Below are 20,954 nucleotides of genomic sequence, written 5' to 3'. Positions count from 1 at the left end.
CCAGCATTGCCAAAAACAAACTAACAAAAGACTGTCAGTCACAAAGCTTGAAAGCTTATTTCCTTTTATTTGTTTTCATAAGGAGATAATTAATGGTGTGTTTGAATCATGTGCCCTATCAACTCTTCATGTTTTGAAAGCCATAATCAAGATCTATGCCAATCTTAACTGCCTAGTCCACATTTAGGTCACTCATATTGCCTCATCCACATTTTTAAAAATTAGTGCATTTTCCCAGTCTATCTTCTTCCAATCTGCTTCTACTCAACACAAATGGGAGAATATCTGTTTCTACAAGGTGTCTCAAAATTAAGTCTGCCTAAATGCAGTACAAACAAAACAGGATCTTGTTTACAACTGAAACAACTATGCCAATTATAATTTGAAGAAAAGATTGAAGCCACAATAAAATGTTCTGTATTCAAGGTGTCTAAGAAATTAACAGAGCTCTTCTCTGTGCTTTTTAACCCATGTTAACTGTTTTTCAATGTCATGCAAGAAATCTGTGATTTAATATAGAATCCAATTTTAGATGATTTAATGAAAAATGTTTTGGAGATATTTTAGGCATTTTATACGAATTACAGTAGCTTTCGCAGTAATATTTCTGATGCTGACTTTTATTTACGTCTTTTTAAAAGAGAGAATTACATAAATTTAGGTGTTGATTATCTTCTTAAATCGATGAAGGTTTAAGGATACATAGGTGACGCAGAAGATCAAAGTCATTTTGGTGGTCTTTATTTTGCAATTTTAGAGAACAGCTGGGCTTTCCCGATTCCAGTGTCCTACCTTCGCAGGCATCCTGAAGCGGTCAGCTGCACCCAGTGGTATGCACTGACCTCCACCCTTGTCTCCTTTTAAAACCCCCGTGCTGAGGATCTGCAGAGCCTGCTAAAGGCGACTGAGTGCTTCGAGGCCAAGCGGATGCAGCACCCACGCTCTAACAGTGCAGCCCGGACCCGCCGAGGCTCACTCAAAAGCAGCGGGCCGGGCCTTCCGGCTCAGCAAGAGGCCGCCAGGTTCGGAACGGCGAACCCAGCGGCAGCCGGGTCGCAGAGCTCGACGGCGCGTGGCTACCAGATGCCGAGGTCACGCAGCTCGGGGCCAGTCCGCCGGCTAGCGCTAGGACTGGCGGGTCGCCCCTACCAGCAGGCCTTGGGTCTCGCCCGTCCGCCCCCGGCCCGGGCGCGGTGCAGGGACGCGACCTCGCCCTGGCCTCCCGGGCCGCAGGGAAGGCGGGTCGGCGCCAGACCAGGTCCGCCTGGCGGTCCGTCAGCGGGAGCGCCCAGGCCCGCCCACCGCGGCCGGTCCCCTGCAGGTCAGCACCCCGCGGTCAGGAGAGGCTCCTGCAGCTGCACTCGGGTTGCCCAGAAGGCCACCGCACCCTGCTCTTCCCTGCCTTCCCTTCCAGGGACAGCAATCACGCGGCGGAGAACGAGACTCGCGAACTGGGCATCCTCCCAGCGCGGCCGGGACTAGCAGCGCGACTGGATGGCGCGAGGGTGGGGAGGAGCCTCAAAAGGCAGCGCTGCTGCCCAATGGCGGCTCCACGCCCCCGGGCGCGGGCCAATGGGGCACGCGGGGCGGGACTTCCGCCTCGCCGGGTGGTGCCGTGCCCGCGCCTCCGCGGGGCTGAGGGGCCGGGCGGCGTTCAGTTATGAAGTCTGGGTAGGACTTCTTCCTCAGCGACGCGGCTCGCGAGCTGTCCCGCGGCCCGGCTTCCAGGTAAGACCGTGGAGCTCGGGGCGCCGCGCTGCGCTGTCCCCAGGGCCTCGCGGGTCGCGCCCCGCGCGGGCTCAGCGGCGGCTGCTGGGTCTGCGCCGCCGCTCGCGGCCGGCCGCGGAGGCACCGGCTCTCCGCAGCGGAGCAGCCGCGCCACGCCCTCGGAGCCGCACCCCGCCGGCGTCCGAAGCGTCGGCGTCCTCCGCGGTTTTTAGGTGGCCTTCGGGGGCGGCAGAGCCTGGCCGGTGCTCGGAAGCGTCTCTGGTCCAGCACTTTGCCGCAAAGTCCTCGGCGAATCTCCGGACTTTAGTTGCGAGGCCTCTTTAGTCTTTGGAAAAAAATTAAAAAAGAAAAAAGGCAGTCACTTCCTTCCTTTCTCACTCACCCCCCTGTTCCTTCCTTAAGTGCCCAGCCTGCGGGCCGGAGGTGACCCCGCTGGAGCCAGGCTGCACGGCCGCCAGGACGCTGCTGAGTTGACCTGCTCAGGCGAGAGCTCTGCCCCCGACGGGCAGCCGGACGAGGTGTAGCAGAGGCAGTCGTGCAACTTTGGGAGCAGACGCGACATGTTCTCTGGCTGCTTTTGGTAGATTCCTCTATTTTGTCCTCATCTAGCAGTGGTACATTTCCAAAACTATGGTGTCATCCTCAGTTTCAGCACCGTGGGCAGCTGCTGAAATCCTACGGTTGCCCCAAACCTGCCTGGCTGTCCCTTTCGTCAGTGATGTAGCAGGAACAGTGAAGCTAATGCATTCCTTTTCAACAGTGCTGTGTTATTCTCCAAGAGGAACATCCGCATTTTTTTTTTAATTTTATTCAGTGCAGATGAGTAAGGTGGTGTGCCTCCAAAGAGAAGCAGGTCGATTCAAAATTTAAGGAAGGGCTTTCAGGGTCTTATCTGTTTTAAGAACAGGTTTTAATGGGTTGAGGAGATAGCGCCTTTTCAAAGTAATGCAACTGGATTTTGATAGGTTAAGCAGAAGTTAAGTGTGCAGCGCTGAATTCTGGTCAGTAGGGATTTATTAATGGATTTTGGAGTCAACTTAGTGCATTAATGTGGGCACTAAAAAAAAAGAAAAAGAAAAACTGCCAACTGCCAGAGGACATTTTAGGGAGTAAGAGTAAATATTAATTAATGAAGCTTTTGTTTCAGACTTTTAAAAAACGCTTGTGTCAAGATGAAGGTGTAAATATAAGGCATATTATCATATTATGGCAAAAACAAATATTTCATAATAAAGGATTTACAATTTGTGAGTCAGGCAGGGTACAGCTCTACCACTTACTAATTCTGTGACATCAATAAACAAGGAAAGAGTTGTTGTGAGGATTAAATGAAATAAAATGTGTCTGTTGCATAGTTACGCCTCTAAGTTTTTTTTTTTTTTTGGATAGAAGTACAGTTATTTCTCTATGTAAGGAACAACAACTGTTGTGTGTGTGTGTGTGTGTGTGTGTGTGTATAATATTTAAATATATTTTAAACCTTTTTCTCTGAAGTTAGCTAGTTTGGTGTCTTGTCTCCATGTATAATGTAAATAAGGTGGGTAAAACTTTGGCTTGGGAAATTTAATTCTGAAGGCTTCAAGTCAGGTTCTTATTTGTCCTTGTTATTTCTCTCAGCATTTTAGTGGGGCCTGAATTGATGCTAACATTCAGCTCTCTTCCCTTGATGTTTTCTACTCTATATCCCAGAGTAACATATCAGTTTTTCAGACACAGATTTTAGTAAAGTGAGGGTAGAACTTAAGACTGAAGGGAGAGGTTTAAATCTCAGTTGAGTTGGATAGCAAGGCATTTTATGTTTTGTGGTTGCTGCCATAAATTTTTATAAAATGAAGTGGCTTAGTCAAATATTTAGTATGCTTACTTCATGTTGGTGTACCTAAAAATGGTTGGCTTTTAAATAAAAGGTATGATTTTGGGCACTTAAAGATCTCTGAATTAATTTTTAGCAGAAGACAAAATGAGTTTGAAGAAGAATAGTGTTTTGCACTCTTTGACATGTTACTGCCATATGGCATTACATATGGTAGTTTCACATGACATAGAAAGGGGAAGAAAGTTGGTAAGCATTGTTAGTTTCTCAGAAGAGGAAACAGAATTAGTAGAAAAGTGAATTCCTTTTAAAAAAGCATGGTGGTGAATCATGGGTAAAAAATCATATATTGTGCAGATATTTATTGAGCATATGTAAGTTTTTACATTTCATTGATTTGCGAACAATGAGAGCATAAGACTGATATTGTCAAAGTTTATATGTCAGCATATAAGTAACAACAGAATAATAAGATTGTTTGCTTCTGGCCAAGTACATTTCTTAGTACTTTGTGTTATTCAGCATAATTCTCACAGTCTTCACTGTGGTAGATATTAGGATTATCCCCTTTTTATATGGGGAAACTAAGGCATCTCAGATACATAACTTGCTGAGCTCATATAGGTAGTTGGTGGAAGAGCTGGAAGTTGAACTTAGGTATCCTGACTATCTAAAGCCTGCCCCTCTCATATTTCATTTAAAAAATACAGGATGCTTTTGGGCTGCTATAGGTTTTTAACTTAGATGACTTTGGGTAAACCCATTTTCCATAACTCCTGGTCCAGTGTCTGGGAAGTGGGAGAGTTTGCAAAGCAGTAGACAGTCTGCCTTCAGTAAATGAGATGCCTCAGCCTTTCCTTTTGTTGAGGATGTGGCCATTTGAAAGATGGCTGGTGATTGGAAGAGGATGGGAGAAGAATTGTAGTTCCACACTAGGACACTGCCCCAGCAGAGCTGTGGAGGTTGGAAGGGAGAGTCCATGATTGTGTGTTTAGGGACCTGGGTGGTCAAGAGAGGGATGCAGATCCTGGAGCTCCTCAAGTGTCAGACTGAAGACTTTGTATGTGATTTTTTTTTAATATATAATTTTTAGGTAGGAATTCCATGGAGTCTAGTTACAGCAGTGTAGGCAAAATGTGATGATTGTAATGAAGAGCAGAAGATTCAAAAACACTTGACAGTGACCTTAGGAACCGACACAAGTATGGGCCTCAGATAAACTTTTGGAAAAATAGTACTGCTGATAACAGAAATAAGGCTATTGTGATGAAGAACAGGTTTTGGTGGAAGGGCATTTGGGAGGAGAGAAAATGACAGGGAATGTTGTTTTGGAGCTGAGGAGTTGTTCAGACATTTGGAAAGGGAAGGTGAAAACTAGAAGCTCTGATTGTTCATTGAAGGGAAGAAACCCTGTGCTGACCCTGGGAGGCAATGCCCTGGTGAAGCCATTCCCTTGGGGTCACTGGTGTGCCTGGATTTCTTTTGAGCTGCAATTCCTCACTTAGTGAGGACACACATTGTTTCCCCTGTACCATATTTTGTTTTGTGTCTTGGGGGAATACGAGGGGAAGTATTGGGGAAGGAGAAACTGTAAAACTGTAAAGCTCCCACTTATTGTTTCACAAGAGAAACAGTAAATTGGAGGCTAGTGGTTCTCACACCAATAAATTTTTTTATTTTTTTTATGTTGCGGAGCTGAGGATGGAGCCCAGGGCCTTGAGCTGGCTGAGTGCTCTACCACTGAGCTACACCCCCAGCCCCCACACTAAAAATTTGGAAAGGTACTGTGATTTTTGTATACTGCCAGGCATTTATAAATCTGTGTTGAATGTTCTCTTGTTTTAACATGTCCAGATTTACTTTTGGGAAGAAGAAAGATTCTGTGAATAGACCCTTGTGTCAGTCATTCTATAAAATGATGATGATGATGATGATGATACCAATTTTGAAAGTTGTTTTGAAAACTAGATTAATAAATGAAAAATGGTAGAGAGTAATTGAGATGTTACTGTTATCATCACTATTTTCTTTTTGGTACAAGGGATTGAACCCAGGGTGCTTAACTACTGAGCCACATCCCCAGCCCTTTTTATTTTGAGACAGGGTCTCGATAAGTTGCTGAGGGCCCTGCTGATTTCCTAAGGCTGTCCTGGAACTTGGATCCTCCTGCCTCAGCCTCTGAATCTCTGGAATTACAGGTGTGCCCCACTGCACCCCTATCATCTTTATATTAAGAAAGGGGAAAAACAGAATCCTAGGACCTGTTCTAAGAAAGAAAGCAAAACATCTGGAGGGCCTTTTATACTTGAAAACAGACTCAGGACCAACTAGTATAAGGGCCTGTATGCTTCTTTTCTTGACAGATTTTCTGGGGTTTGGTGAAGTTGGATAGGGCGAGATGTTAAATTAAGCAGTAAATTCTATGCATCTCTGAATTATTTTTAACTTTCTGTCATGTTAGGCCTTAATAGCTGGCAAATGAAAAGTTATGGTTTTGAGTACAAGGGGACAAGGAAAGGTTTCTGTGTTCTGTGACACCACAGTTGGAAGCAGTTCTTGGATCCTAACATTTGAGCTTTTCTATAGCATTCTTTCATCCAGCAAATATTTATTAAGTACTTCCATGTCAAGCACTGTTCTAGGCACTTAGAGTACATCAGTGAACTGAGGAGACAAAAATTGTTGCCCTAGTGATATTTATCTTCTAGTGGGAGGAATACAGTGCATCTTCATAGTTAGATTTGTCTTGTATTATGTATTTATAAATCAAACTTTTCAAGCAGATGATGAGTTTGATACCAAATTGAAACTACTCTTGTAGAGCACTGTGAAGGAAGGGCCATGTCTTCCTCACTCATGCTTGTTTCCCCTTGCCCTTCTTCCCAGTGGAAGGGCTGATTTTGTATACTGCCAGGCATAAATACATTGAATTGTTCTGCTGTCTCCTGGTTTATTTTTGTTATCTCCTCTTTGTCCCCCTGAACTGATTAATAGCAAAGCCTTTGAATTTAGAGAGCCTTTAGTGCTCAGCAGATGAAGGTACACATTGTAGGTTTATAACGGGGGAGGTGGCTATGCTCAGGCAGGGGCTGGGTCTGGAAGGAGCCTCTAACTGCAGCAGTTCTCACCAGCCAGCGTACTCACTGGGTTGAGGGGTTGGGGCAGAGAGAAGGTGCTATGGATTGCTTTACTAGCTTGTCTTTGAGCTTGGAATGGAAATAAAGTTATAATAGCATAGCCAGAAGCATCAACAGTAGGGGATCTGGGTGTTAATCAGCTTGCCCACTAATAAACTGGGTGACTTTGCTCAAATAACTTCACCTCTCAGTTCATTTCCTCATCTGTAAATGAGGTGATTGGAATTTTCCAGTTTTTAAAAAATCTGCTTTTAAGATTTCTTATGAAATGCATGTTGTATTATGTTTCACTTCACTAATAGGGATAAAATAGAGCCAGTTACGGCCTTCTGCTGAGTAAGGGTAAAGCTAAATTTATACTTTTTAGTTAATGAACTAGTTGTTTAAAAGGTGCCCACAAAACTTGTTATGTTTGATTCTATTTGTTTATAAGACTGTAGTTTTTAGATTACAGCCTACTATATATATATATGTAGTGTGTGTGTGAGCATCTGTCTATATATGTGTATCTATCCATCTATGTATACATGTATATGTGTGTATATGTGTGTGGGTGTGTATAGATAGATAGATAGATATAAATAGACATATAATTTCCTCTTTACTAGGTAGAGGAAAAAACAAGCCATAGTATTTTAGACCTTAATAGTGGATCTTATTAGTTATGATCATGGTTTCATCTTTACTTAGTACAGTAGTCACTTGCCTCTGGTTACTGTGCTATGTGCTAGGTAGACAGAATCAAAATGTGTAGTCTCTAACTTCAAGGAGCTTAAGGAACAGTGGAGTGATGAACGGTTTAAATTAGTTTTGTTACCTAGTGGTGGCAAAGAGAAGGCACAGAAGGAGAAACTGGGAGAAGAGAGAGTCCGTGGGGTTTGGGGTAGGATGGACTGGAGGAGTGGATGGCCAGGGACAGACAGGATCCAGTTTATTGTGAGCTCCTGAGCTATTCTGAAAGCTCTTTAGTCTCTTGAGGATTTTTATTCAGGGATTAATGAGATCAGGCATTTATCTATCACTTAGGTGATCTGTGAAGAAATTTATGTTATTGCTGGTTCTTTCAACAAGGTTGACTCTCTTGAGCAAATCTTTTTTTTTTAATATTTATTTTGGTTAGACACAATACCTTTATTTTGTTTATTTATTTATTTTTATGTGGTATTGAGGATCGAATCCAGGGCCTCGTGCATGCTAGGTAAGTGCTCTACCACTGAGCCACAACCCCAGCCCCCAAATCAATCTTTTAACTAAAGACTGAGGAACATTGTTATTTTGTGGCTTTAGGGTATCAATATTCGTGAAACATTCAGACATTAAAACATGTAAGTGTTATAGTTATATTAGTGTAAACTAAAAAGACAACTGAACTTTTATGGTATTTTGCTTGTTGATATAAGAGAACTTCTGCTCAGATATAAGAATTTGGTTTTGAGTAATTTCTAAGGAGTTAGAGTTTTGTTGAAGACTGTTTGTGTTCAGTTTCTAATGGTGAAGATGCCCAGTTAAACTTTGTAGAGGGATTGAAATAATCCCACTGAGGGACTGGTTCATGAGTATTTCCGAATGAGGCCATGAGACACAGCGTAGGGACTGAACTTCTTTGCTTAGATATAAAACACTTCAGTAAATGTTGAGGAATATTCTAATTACTCTTCTTGTGATTTACATGTTTGACCTCCAAAAGTAAGAACTGTTTGTAATTTATACTTTTGTCCAACATGATTATGAATGTGGATTGTTTTTTTTGTGTGTGTATGTGGATTTTTTTGAATTGAAATTCATGTAACATAAATTTACCATTTTAAAGCACCACTTCTGTGTACTTTCAACACATTTTTATCACTCCAAAATGAAGCCTGTCACCAGTTAGGTAGTTACTCTTCTTTCTCTGATGCCTTAGCCAGAGCCACCCATCTGCTTTGTGTTTCTGTGGGTTTCCTTTTCCTGGGCAGTTCATTTAAATGGATGCCTATGATGCATGATATATATATATATATATATATACACATACTATGGCTTGTTTTTTCCTCTACCTAGTAAAGAGGAAATTATATGTCTGTCTGTCTATCTATCTATCTATCTATCTATATACACACACATGGGTACCATGGGTTGAACTTGGGCACTTGGCCACTGAGCCACATTCCCAGCCCTATTTTGTATTTTATTTAGAGACAGGGTCTCACTGAGTTGCTTAGCACCTTGCTTTTGCTGAGGCCGGCTTTGAACTCTCAATGCTCCTATCTCAGCCTCCCGAGCTGCTGGGATTATAGGTGTGTGCCACCACACTGGCTGATACATGACTTTTAATGCCTAGTTTCTTTTACTCACCAGCTTGTCTCAGGGTCACCCATGTCTCAGCTCACGTGGGTCCTCCCTGGCATGTCTCAGGGTCATAACTCGCTCAGTTCTTTCCATCACCCGAGCACTATTCCATTGTGTTTGGATACCACAGTCAGTTTTCCCTTCTGTTGGGATGGACACCGGGGGTTGTTCCATCTCTGGCTGTTATGAATGGTGTGGCTGTGAGCCTCTGAGTATAAGGATTTGTTTCAGTACCTCTTTTCACTTCTGTTGGGACTCCACCAAGAGTGGGATTGCTGGGTTTTTAGTAGTGTTGCTCAAGGTTTTGAGAACCTGCCACACTGCCTTTCATGGTGGCTAGAAACCCCTTTATATTCTCACTGGCAGTTTCTGAGGGTTCCAGTTTCTCCACATCTTTGCCAACACTTGTTACTTTCTGTTTTTTTAAAGGTTATTATTAGTGGTATTCTTGAAGAGGCCTCTCTGTGGTTTTGATTTTCATTTCCCTGAGGACTAACCATGTTGTCTGTCTTTTCAAGGACTTGTTGGCCTTTTGTGCATTTTCTTTGGAGAAAAGTCTATTCAAGTTCTTTGCCCCTTGTTAACATTGTATGGCTTGTCCTTTTTGAGTTATCATTGTTTTATGTACTTTGGATACTAGAACAGATGTGTGATGTAAGGTTTTCATTTCATTTTGTAAATTGCCTTTTTGATGTCTTGGTAATGGCTCTTGGTGCATAAAAGTTTTAAATTTAATTTTTTTTTTTTTAGTTGTTGATAGACCTTTATTTTCTTTATTTATATGAGATACTGAGAACCGAACCCAGTGCCTCACACATGCCAGGCAAGTGCACTAGTGGCTGAGCCCCAGCCCCAGCCCAGAAGTTTTAAATTTTGATGAAGTCTATTCTGTTTGTTTGTTTGTTTGTTTGTTTCTTTCTTTTTTGCTTGTGGTTTTGGAGTTATAGCTAAGAATCCTTTCCTAAATCCAAGGTCATGAAGTTTTACCCTTGTGTTTTATTCCAGGAGTGTTCTTTTGTCTGTAGGTTTGGTCCCTGATCCATTTTATGCTGATTTTTGCATGTGGTGTGAGTTAGGGCAGTGTCTTCATTTCTTGCATGTGAATATCCAGTTGTCCTGGTGCTACTATTGAAGAGACTTTCACTGGTCTTGTCACCTTTATTGAAAATCAGGTGTCCATAGATAATCTGAGTTTATTTCTAGACCCTCAGTTCTAAATAGTCTAAACAGTCCTATTCTGTTTAGAATATTGTAGCTTTGCAGTAATGAAATTTTGAAATTCAGAAACATGAGTCCTCTGGCAGTGTTCTTTATTTTAAATATTGTTTGTGTTTATTTACAGTTCTTTGTATTTCCATATGAATTTGAGGATTGACTTTTCTCTTTCTGCAGTAAAGATCATTGGAATTTTGATAGGCAATTTTTGGGCACTACTGCTATCTTAACAATACTAAGTTTTTCATGTTTTTGTGCATTGTAGTTTTCTGTGTACAAGTCTTTTTGTTAACTTTATTCCTGTGTTTATTCTTTTGAATGCTGTTACACGAGGAATTTTTATTAGTTTAATGTTTGAATTGTTTGTCAGTGATGTATAAGGGCACAGGTGATTTTGTGTATAATATTAATTGCTTGTAGTGGTCTTCTACTTTTTTTACTATGCAAACAAGGTCATGTAGGTATTGAGACAATGAAAAGTGGATCACTAGGTTGATTGAAATATATAGTGTGAAGAGTTGTGGGACATCCTTTCAGAACAAGGCTGGAGGTGGATTGTAGACCAGGGCTGGAGGTGGATTCTAGACCAGGACTGGAGGGGATCCTAGACCAGGGCTGGAAGTGGTCCTAGAACAGGGCTGGAGATGGATCCTAGACAGGGCTGGACAGGGTCCTAGAACAGGGATGGAGGGGATCCTAGACCAGGGCTGGATTTGGTCGTAGAATAGGGCTGGAGATTATCCTAGACCCGGGTTGGAGGGGATCCTAGAACAGGGCTGGAGATTATCCTAGACAGGGCTGGAAGTGGATCCTGGACTAAGGCTGGAGGTAGTCCCAGAACAGGGCTGGAGGTGGATCCTAGACCAGGGCTGGAGGTAGTCCCAGAACAAGGCTGGGTGGTGGTGGTGGTGGTGATCCTAGAACAGGGCTGGAGGGAATCCTAGACCAGAGCTGGAGGGAATCCTAGAACAGGGCTGGAGGTGGTCCTAGACCAGGGCTGGAAGGGGGTCATAGAACGGCTGGAAGCAATCCTAGACGAAGGCTTGAGGTGATTCTAGGACAGGGCTGGAGGTGATTTTAGATCTTGCACTGTTTCATTTTTGGCATCTTGTTCCATATGCTTGGCCATTATAAAAGAAGAGGGACTTGCCGTTTTCTTAAACTTGGAGGAAGTGTTAGCACGTACTTCATTTAAAAACTTCTTACTTTTTGTGATTTAATTCTGATGTTGTGGTGAAAGCCTTAGGGATAAACCATTTTTATCACAGTCTGGTTCAGAGATCCATGAATAAAAAAGATAAAATTGGAATGGAAGCTGATTTGAACATATAAATGAACATTAATATACATTAATTTACTGTTTTTAGTTTTCCTTGAAATAAGTTTTCAGCTGTTTAACCCTAAAATATCATTATTGATAGACAGGCAAACAATTTCAACCTCATAAATAAGAAATGCAGATTTATAAATATTTAAAAAAATTTAAAAAAAGGGGCTGGGGTTGTGGCTCAGTGGTAGAGCGCTCGCCTCGTACTTGTGAGACTCTGGGTTCGATCTTTAGCACCACATAAGAATAAATAAGTGAAATAAAAGTATTGTTTCCAACTACAACTAAAAAAAATATTTTAAAAAAATGCAGATTTATATTATACTTGGATGACCTGGGAAGGATGGGATCTCATGATACAGGTCGTTTTTGGAATCCTGTCTCCAGTGTAAGTAAGTAAGAGGTAAGTATTGTAAGGCAGGTTATTTAAGAGTAAGAGCAAATACTAGTTGAGCTTAACATGTCAGATATTGTTGAAGTCCTAGATGTTTCTGATGTAGGTCTTGGTTTCCCATCTTTATGGAAGGACAGTGGGACCTACTTCATAAAATTGTGAAGAGTAAAAGAAATAGTGTATATTAAGTAGATATGCAGTAAATATTAGCTGTCTTTATTTATAATTTTACTAACAATAACAGGAATGAGAAAAGGATAATGGGATGAGCAGCACATTTATCTGGAAGTCTAAATGGGAATATTCCTTCTGGAAAGCAATTGGGTAAGATCAAAGTCCTCACATTACTTTGTAGCAATCTCACCTCTTGGAATCTCTCCTAAGAAGATAATTAGAAATGTGAAAAGAGATTCATATTTTTTAAAAAAATATTTATTTTTTTTAGGTGTAGATGGACACAACACAGTGCCTTTATTTTTATGTGGTGCTGAGGATCGAACCCAGGTCCTGCCCGTGCTAGGTGAGCGCTCTACCACTGAGCCACAATCCCAGCCCAAGAGATTCATATTTATCCTAGAACTTTTTGTAACTGTATTAGTTGGAGTCAATTTAATATTGCTTAATAAGGGACTAGTTTGACACAATCATGATTCAGCCATGTAATGCAATGTGAAGTAGCTCTTAACACATTGTTTGTGAAGAATTTTAATAACGAGAAAATGTTTGACATAACTTGAAGCAAAATAGTGTGTAAATCATGATATAGTGAGATACAGATGGTGTCAATATGCAAGAACAAATGCTGCTGTGGTTAGGCTGGGCAAGTGGAGCTGCGGTGAATGATGTGAGTGACAGAGAGAAAGGGTCAGACTTCAGGAAATCGCCAGCCCAATAAGGCACCTGCACAGGGTCACATGCCCAGTGTGTTGGTGAACTGACCGTCATGGGTTAGCTGGATGGTACCTGGGAAGGGGAGCTGGAAGTGAGGCAGGGCTGAGCTGCAGCATGCAAGGATGAACATGTGTGGGCTGTCCATGAATGTAAAATAATGAGTAATCAGTGTTTGCCTCTTCCTTTCCAGTTCTCCTTAGTCTTAGCAATTAAATTTAAAAGCTAAATTCAGTTTGTCAGATTCTGAGAGAAACCACAGTGCATTTTGTATCTGCTACATTTTCATTCACCTGTAGTACTGATATTTAGGCAAGGCTTGAATATGTTATTTTAAACTTCTGAAAACATTTTATAATTAAAATAATGTTTTTTAAAAAATAACTACAAAGTTGTAGAAAAGCAAAAGCAGTACAAAACAGTATAAAGACCCACCCTTCACTTCTGTCTCCTGGAGTTACTAAATTGTTGCCTTTTGCTCTGTAAGCCCAAGTACTTTATTGGAAGGTTCCTACAAACAAAAGAGTTTTTTCCTTGGGTGATTTTCAGGTCTGGGGCAGGATATGTACAAGATGGGACTGGAAAATCTTGTGACAGAAAACAAAGTGTTCAAGAGTGATGGGAATATAGAAGGCAGCTTGAATGCACCTCTGCAGGACAATTTGGAGACCACTGGGCATCAGAATAACAATTCCTAGAGTAGGTGATAACCCATTGACTAAAACAGTAGTCCTTGATTTCAAATGATATAAATAAATAGAAATTTTTATGAGAAAGGGGACAATGACTACGGTAGACAGAATAATGATTCTTTCCAAAGATGCCTATCACATAATACCTGAAACTTGTGAATAGTTACCTTCTATGGCAGAAAGAACTTCGCAAAGATGATTAAGCTAAGTACCTTGAGGGGAGGGGTGATTATCCTGTATTACCAGTGGTCCCAGTATAATCACAGGGATCCTTAAAAATGGAAGAGGGAGGCAGAAGAGGATTTGGGAAAATGTGATGTGGGAAGGAATCAGTGTGTCATTGTTAGCTTCGAAATGCAGGAAAGGGCTGTGGACTTTGGATATCTTCTAGAAAATAGCAGGCTAACAATCAATTGTTGTGTAATTGAAGATATTTTTATTTTAAAAACTGCATGGATAATAGCCTAGACTAGAACAGAACTTTGTGTGATTTAAGACTAAATGACCCTACCAGGAGACCATAGTTGCTGTTTTAGACGCTACTCTTTGATGACACCCTAATGGCCGTGGACTTACCTTCCCTTCTTCCCTGTTGTTAGGCGAGAGGCTGCCTGCTCACCTAACTGTGAGAATGACAGTCGAGCCAGTTATTCATTGTTTTTCTGCTCCAAACTCACCCTTCAGTACCTGCGCTTTGATGATAGACTTTAAACATTTTTTCTTCACAAAGAACATGATGCTCAACTTTATCAGATGCCACAGGAGGAAGGTGGGTCTGGCTTTTTCTTGCTCCTGCTACCTGGTCTTTTGGCAGATGGAGTCTTTGGTGGTGCTGTGTCTTAGTCATGTGCTCAGAATGCACAGGCCCTAGCAACCTCACAGCTCAGTCCTGGTGGCCGCTTTGCCATAGCCCTTTAGATGTGAACCCTTTGGACTCCGAGCCTCATGACTGCAGCGCCTTGACTGCCTCTTGGTGCACACCCCAGCCTGGCTTACCTATAGCCAGGAACACTGCATGTTTCAGGCCTGCTCCCACAACAATTCCCTGACCACTTCTGTATGCCCCGCCTCTAGCTTCAGCTTGCCTGCACCCCACAGGGTTGTTCTGCAGGCCTGGCAACCTTGGACTAGCTCCCATCCAGCCCACTAAGGGATAGTCTCTGTTATCCAGTGTGCTGAAACGCACTTGCTCCAGGACTAATTCCAGCCTCAGGGAGGACCTCTCTTCCAGGTGTGCCCTGTTTGGTATTGCCCTCAATCATAGTTTAATAATTCTTTTTCTTAAAAAAATTAGGAACAGCTATATTGATTGTGATAGACACCCAATAAGCTTTGCATATTTGCAGTATATAACTTGATGAGCTCTGACATTTACATAGCTATGAAACCATTATAGTTATTAAGCTGATGACATGACCATCACTCACAGAGGTTTCCACATGCCCTTCTGGAATCCCTCTCTCCTGCCCCCTCTACATTTCTTCTTATCTTTATGTTTCACTATCCTGTCACAGTTTAATAATTATTGATATTAATGATCCCTTTAGTGTGCTTATGGTTTGTCTCATGATCAAACTCTTTGTGGAACAGAATTGATATCTGGAGAGGTCCCAGGAGAGAGATGTAAAACCTTAGATTCTGGTATTGATTTGGTTGCTCCTTGTGGCCTCAGCAGAGTGCTCCTTGTTGTGGGGAGTGTCACAGTTACTTAAGCTGTCACCTCTCTTTGGTGTAGTTCCACCAGATGCACATGCCTTGACCCCAGGTAGCTGCACGTGTGGCCTTTATGGCCATAATGGTAACCATGGGGCCTGCAGTGTGAGGTGAGGGTATTTTGATGTAGCTGAATGCTTATAGAGAGAAAGCCTCGGCTTAGATTTGTTTATTCTTTCCCCAAGATCTGTCCCCTTTTCATTCTTTTTTGATTGCGTATTGCTCTTCAGAAGAAATAATTTCATCTCTTCTAAATTGTGAATAGACTTGGGAGTTAAGAGCTTTGTTACGTGTTCATTTTAGTAAATGGTTTTCTATATTGTGTAAAAGCAGTGCATATTTATAAATTTGAATAGGTGCAATGGAGTTAAGATTTCTGTGTATTTTATTTTGTATTTTGTTTAGTGTATGTTATGTAAAATGAACTAGACTTTAGAAAGTTTTTTTTTTTTTTTTTTTTTTTTTTTTTTTTTTTTTAGCTAGACTGTGGAACCATCTTAGATGCCCTTCAATAGATGAATGGATTAAAAATGTGGCATTTATACACAATGGAGTATTACTCAGCACTACAAAATGATAAAATCATGGAATTTGCAGGGAAATGGATGGCATTAGAGCAGATTATGCTAAGTGAAGCTAGCCAATCCCTAAAAAACAAATGCCAAATGTCTTCTTTGATATAAGGAGAGCAAGTGAAAACAGAGCAGGGAGGAAGAGCATGAGAAAAAGATTAACATTAAACAGAGTACCCATTCATGAAGATTTTGGTTTGGTCAGGATATTGATACTCAAACTTAGAGAAGGCTATCAAATAAAATCTGTTATTAAGAAAATAATAAGAAATGAGCCAAAATCATCTTTTAAAAAAATATGTATGGGCGGGGGTATGGCTCAGCCGTACAGCACTTGCCTAGCGTGTGTGAGGCACTGGGTTCAATCCTTAGCACTACATGAAAACATATAAATAAAATAAAGGTGTTGTGTCCATCTGTAACTAAAATTTTTTTTAAATGTTAACAGATCTCTTAAAAGTATTGTATCAAAAGTGTTAATCAATTTTTAATAATATATTTTATAGAATGCCTATCATGCAAATGAAAAGCCTTAACTAGGAGCCCCGAGAAAAATAGTTTTATAATGTTTGCCTTACATTCTTCTGATTACAATTGTTCGAACTATTGCTGCTACAGTGGCTGCAATTGATGGTAATGCTACAACAATAATACTTCTAAGCTTAAAAAAAAAAAAAGAAAGTTTTTTTTAAATTCTGAAGCACACAAATAAGTATAAAGAAGATAATAAAAAGCATAGAGTCCCCCATGCAGAGTTTACATAGAATCCCACCATTCAGAGTTTACATGTATTAACAGATTATTTTGTTTTACAGTAGGTTTTTTTTCTTTTTGAGTTGATATCTTACTATGTTGGTGTCTAGGCTGGCCTCCAACTCCTGGACTCAAATGGTCCTCCTGCCTTAGCGTCCTTAGTAGCTGGGACTACATGCGTATACCACTGTACCTATCTTTAATGGCAACAGTTTTTGATTTCTTTGGCCATAATGGGACCAACCCAGAGCCTTGTACAAGCTAGACAAATGCTCTGTCTCTGAGCTCTATCCCTAATCCTGTATAAAACATTTTTAATGTTACAGTCTTAAATTTTATTTTAGCTTAGTTAACATATGGCTACATTCAGAGGTTATGTAGAAGCTGATATATCAAGAGAGTCTGAGTATAAATTCATCCTACAAACATTAAGTACATAACACATGCTTGCCACTGTTTGTATACACATAAAATAAAGATTTGTCTCTCTGAGGAATATATTCTTTTGTGGTAAAGGGGGACATTAAATAATAAAATAATAAAAAAATGATAGAAAGTGGTAAGTATTATGAAAGGTTAAAAAAGCAGAGGAGGTTCTGTGAGGAGTGAGGTGTGGCAGGCATGTGGACGGGCTGCACTAGGTGCCAGGGGAGAGTGGAGTACATACAGAAGGAGGTCAGGGACAGAGCTGTGTGCTGATGTGTGAAGACACGGTGGTTGTAATCAGAGGTGATGGTGCCCTATGCCCTCCGCCATTAACACAGGGCAGATTTTACACTTATACACCCAGACTGTCTGTGGGTCATCACATGCTCAGCTTTTTGTATATAAATTAAAGAAAAAAGAGTGGGAATGGAGATGGGAAGCAAGGGAAGAGGTTAACTTGTTCAGTATGACTGTGGTATTTGTGCAGAGAACTTTGAGTCCCTGGAAGAGGGAAGAGGGAAGAGGGAACAACAGTACAAGTTACTTTCTTCCTACATTGTTTCTTTTTTATTTTAAAGCTTTTTTTCCCCCAAGGATTAGAAGGAAAAACACTCATGTTATATGAGTGGCTGGCATAAAATTAAGTGTTCTATCAGTATTGGCTGCAATGGTGTGGGTGACATTCATGTGAGGCATCATAAAAATAAAAATAAAGGGGCAGGGGTTTTGATTTTAATGATCCCTTTAGTGTGCTTATGGCTCAGTGGTAGAGTGCTCACCTAGCATGCTTGAGGCACAGGGTTCAATCCTCAGCACCATATAGAAACAAAATAAAGGTATTGTGTCCATCTATAACTAAAAAATAAATAAATAAAAATAAAGCGTTCTGCTTTAGGAGATTGATGCTTTCAAGTACACGGGGCATGAATTCTGATGACCAAGACAACCAGAATTTTTACCGTGTTTCCCTAAATGGTGCTTAGGATATCCGAGAAAGTAGTTTCATTGTTAATTGTCTCTTTCTTGTTTGCATGTGGCTTATTGCCGGGATTGGCAGCCTTTGGCTCTGGTGACAGCAGGGAAATTAGAGAGGATCATGAAGTGTTTTTTTGTTAGCATTCCTATTTCTTTTTTTCCTTTCTGCTCAGATTTGACCCTCTACCATTGTGCATTGGTTGGCAAGAGGTTTAAGCACAATGGTGTGATCGAGCCACTTGCCTGTCTGTGGTGGTGAAGAGTGTTTTCCAGATTTGACTTAATCATAAGGATCACTAGGTGACACTTCACAAAATCAGATTATAGACTTTCTGTCTAAATCTCCCAGGGAGTGGCTGGGAATATTTTCATCTCAGGCCTCTGGTAGTGTGTGATTCACTGGAGTGAAATATATATTTTCCAAACTTCCTTGGTGATTAGAATTACCTGGAGTACATGTTGGCAATATGAAGAAGAAATGGTCAAGTCCCATCTCATATGCCTAGGTGAGAAGAAGCGGTAACTCTGGGGTGGCTGGCTGTCTGGTTTTTAGTATTTGATACTCTTAATGTGTGTGATGTCCAGCAGTTTTTCAGGCTATTGTTGTGCAGTGAGAAAAACAAAGCAACAAAACCCCATTTTGAGTGTCAAGTTGGAGCATGCTTATTTTTTCTTTTTTAAAATGGCTAGATATCAAGATGAAGAGTGTGCCTAAGATGTGTGTGTGGTTTGAAGAACAGCAGCAAGGCCAGCGCACACCTCACCACAGTCCAGGGGAGATACAGAGTCCTGCCTGCATCTCCAGCACCTCTTCCCACCATACTCCTTGCTGACCCTTCTGGCGGCTGCTTGATTTCTAGGATTGCTTCCTTCCTTCCATGTTTTTACCTCTTAACTGCAAATAATTTGTTTTGACTTTTAAAGAACTTTGAGTAGGATCTGAATGTTAACATCTTTGTTGCTGGCTTCTTTGCTCAGCTTTATTTTTGTGAAATGAATCCGTGTTGGTGATGTAGCTCTTACTCATTTTCATTTCTGTAGAGAAGTCCATTACATGCATGTGCCACAGTTTGTTAATGCCACTGTCATGGATGATGCTTAGTAATATAGTGATTTTTAATATTAAAAAGATAACTTTTGCTTGTGCCTGCGTAAGGACAAAGGTGCATTTTTGGGAAAAACAGGACATGAGTGTCTAACAGCAGTAAAAATACCTCTGATTCTATTATGATTGGTATTTTGGTATAGTAAAGTATTGTTTCCATGGGGGAAAAGGCAATTTGAGTACACATTATACTTGGGAACAGTTAGTATTAAAGACCCTGAGGTTGGAAAGAATTAGGTTTTTTGAGGAAACTTATTTCTTAATCTTTAAAAGTTAAAATTTTGTTCTTGCTGACTTATTAAAAAAATCAAATTGTAAAAACAGTCATCACAGAAAGTTTTTGTTTGGTTGATGGGAATCGTAAAAACTTAGCTGAAGCTTGGTTTTAGTTTGGATGATTTCATGTTAGAGGAAGTAAGTGGACAACCTTTTGTTTTCTTGCAAAAAAAAAATTGGCATTTATTATTTTCTTAAAAAGGTTAAACTTGTGGCTGGGCGCAGTAGTGCACACCTGTAATCCCAGCAGCTGTGGGTGGGGGCTGAGGCAGGAGGATAGCGAGAGTTCAAAGCCAGCCTCAGCAATTTAGTGAGGCACTAAACAATTCAGTGAGACCCTGTCTCTAAATAAAACACAAAATAGGGCTGAGATGTGGCTTGGTGGTCAAGTGCCCCTGAGTTCAATCCCCAGTACCAAAAAAAAAAAAAAAGTTAAACCTAGTTTTATTTTTTATTTTGTTTTCTAATTTAATATTTTTACTCATGAAAATCTGAACCATTCTCCTTAAAAGCTTTATTATTATGGGAATTAAACTATAGTATATGTTAGTAGTTCTAGTTGTCAGAACTCCTGGAAATCACAGAGCTTTATAAGGGATGCTATGAAGTTATTGATATATGTTCAGATTTTGTGTGAATTAAAAACATTATTCTGGAGAAAATTTTGTGGTACATAATATTTTGTCAACATTTGGATTTTTCACAAAAGTAGTTAACTGTTCACTTTTTAAATTTTGGCAATGCTTGGTACAATATACATTCTTTTGGTTCTTATTTGTCTGAGAGAGACAAGTAGAATCCATTATCATTAACATTTTTTGTAAATTAAGAAAAGATCACAGTTATTCAGTAGTGGGATGTTTTGACCCAGTTTTTGCAGCTTATGCTGCTCAGGCACGTAGCTTGAGAGCCAGTGGGCTGCCGCCTGGTGGGAGGCTTTCTCATGGACTGGGTGGCTGTTCCATGAGTGTTCACTGGCCCTAAGGCAGTCGAAATCAGACTGTTGCATCACCAGGGCTAAATGTTATTTATGAAAGGATTTTCTGAGAGGAATGTTCATCCTAACTAAACACTTATAAATGGCTCTCCCATTCTTAAAATGAAGTTTTAAAATGTAATTTTATATAGATGAATCTTGTACTATCCCTCCAGATTTAAAAGTGAAGTTAGGATTTATTGTGAGGCTTGGTAAATTTTTACTAAAGCAGTTTTGAAGTTTTACAGTTACCAGTCCAGAATTAGATGAGTAACCATCATTTGTGCTCCAAAGCCATGCAGATAATCGCATGTGCCAGGCAGGAAGCCCAGGTTCTCAAAAATGAAGCTAAGAGTTGGTTTCTGGTGAAAGGAACAACAAAATTAACAAATCTTTAGCTGCATTGATTGAGAAAAAAAGAGATAAGACTGTTACTAGACAATTACAACACATCTAGTTTTGCAAATCTTACTGGGCTTATTTGTGATTGTAGAATGAGATAGCTGTCGACCCCAAATGGTTCAGTGTCCCCACACCAACACATGAGCAGGTTGTTTACAGTGGAGAAAGAGAGCGACATACAGAAAACAGAAGTGAGGTACAGAAACAGGCCAGTTGGTTGTAGCTCGTATCTGC

At 40.7% G+C, this 20,954-nt stretch overlaps 1 protein-coding gene across 3 annotated transcripts in view; it reads left to right on the top strand.

Annotated features, from left to right (window-relative positions):
- Window positions 1-1,609: 1,609 nt before the first annotated feature.
- Rnf13 (ring finger protein 13) overlaps window positions 1,610-20,954 on the top strand; it is a 115,062-nt gene continuing 95,717 nt past the window's right edge. For 2 of the 3 annotated variants that reach the window (XM_026379869.2, XM_026379872.2), the window contains exon 1: window positions 1,610-1,728. The gene's annotated coding sequence lies outside the window, so the exon portion shown is untranslated. Of the gene's footprint in view, window positions 1,729-2,130; window positions 2,309-20,954 lie in introns of all 3 variants that reach the window. The other variant, XM_026379871.2, reaches the window with a different exon arrangement.

This window comes from Urocitellus parryii, chromosome 2, assembly GCF_045843805.1.
Source record: "Urocitellus parryii isolate mUroPar1 chromosome 2, mUroPar1.hap1, whole genome shotgun sequence".
NCBI lineage: Eukaryota > Metazoa > Chordata > Mammalia > Rodentia > Sciuridae > Urocitellus > Urocitellus parryii.
The sequence above is the reverse complement of the archived record's forward strand: the minus strand, read 5'-3'. Positions and strand labels throughout refer to the sequence as shown.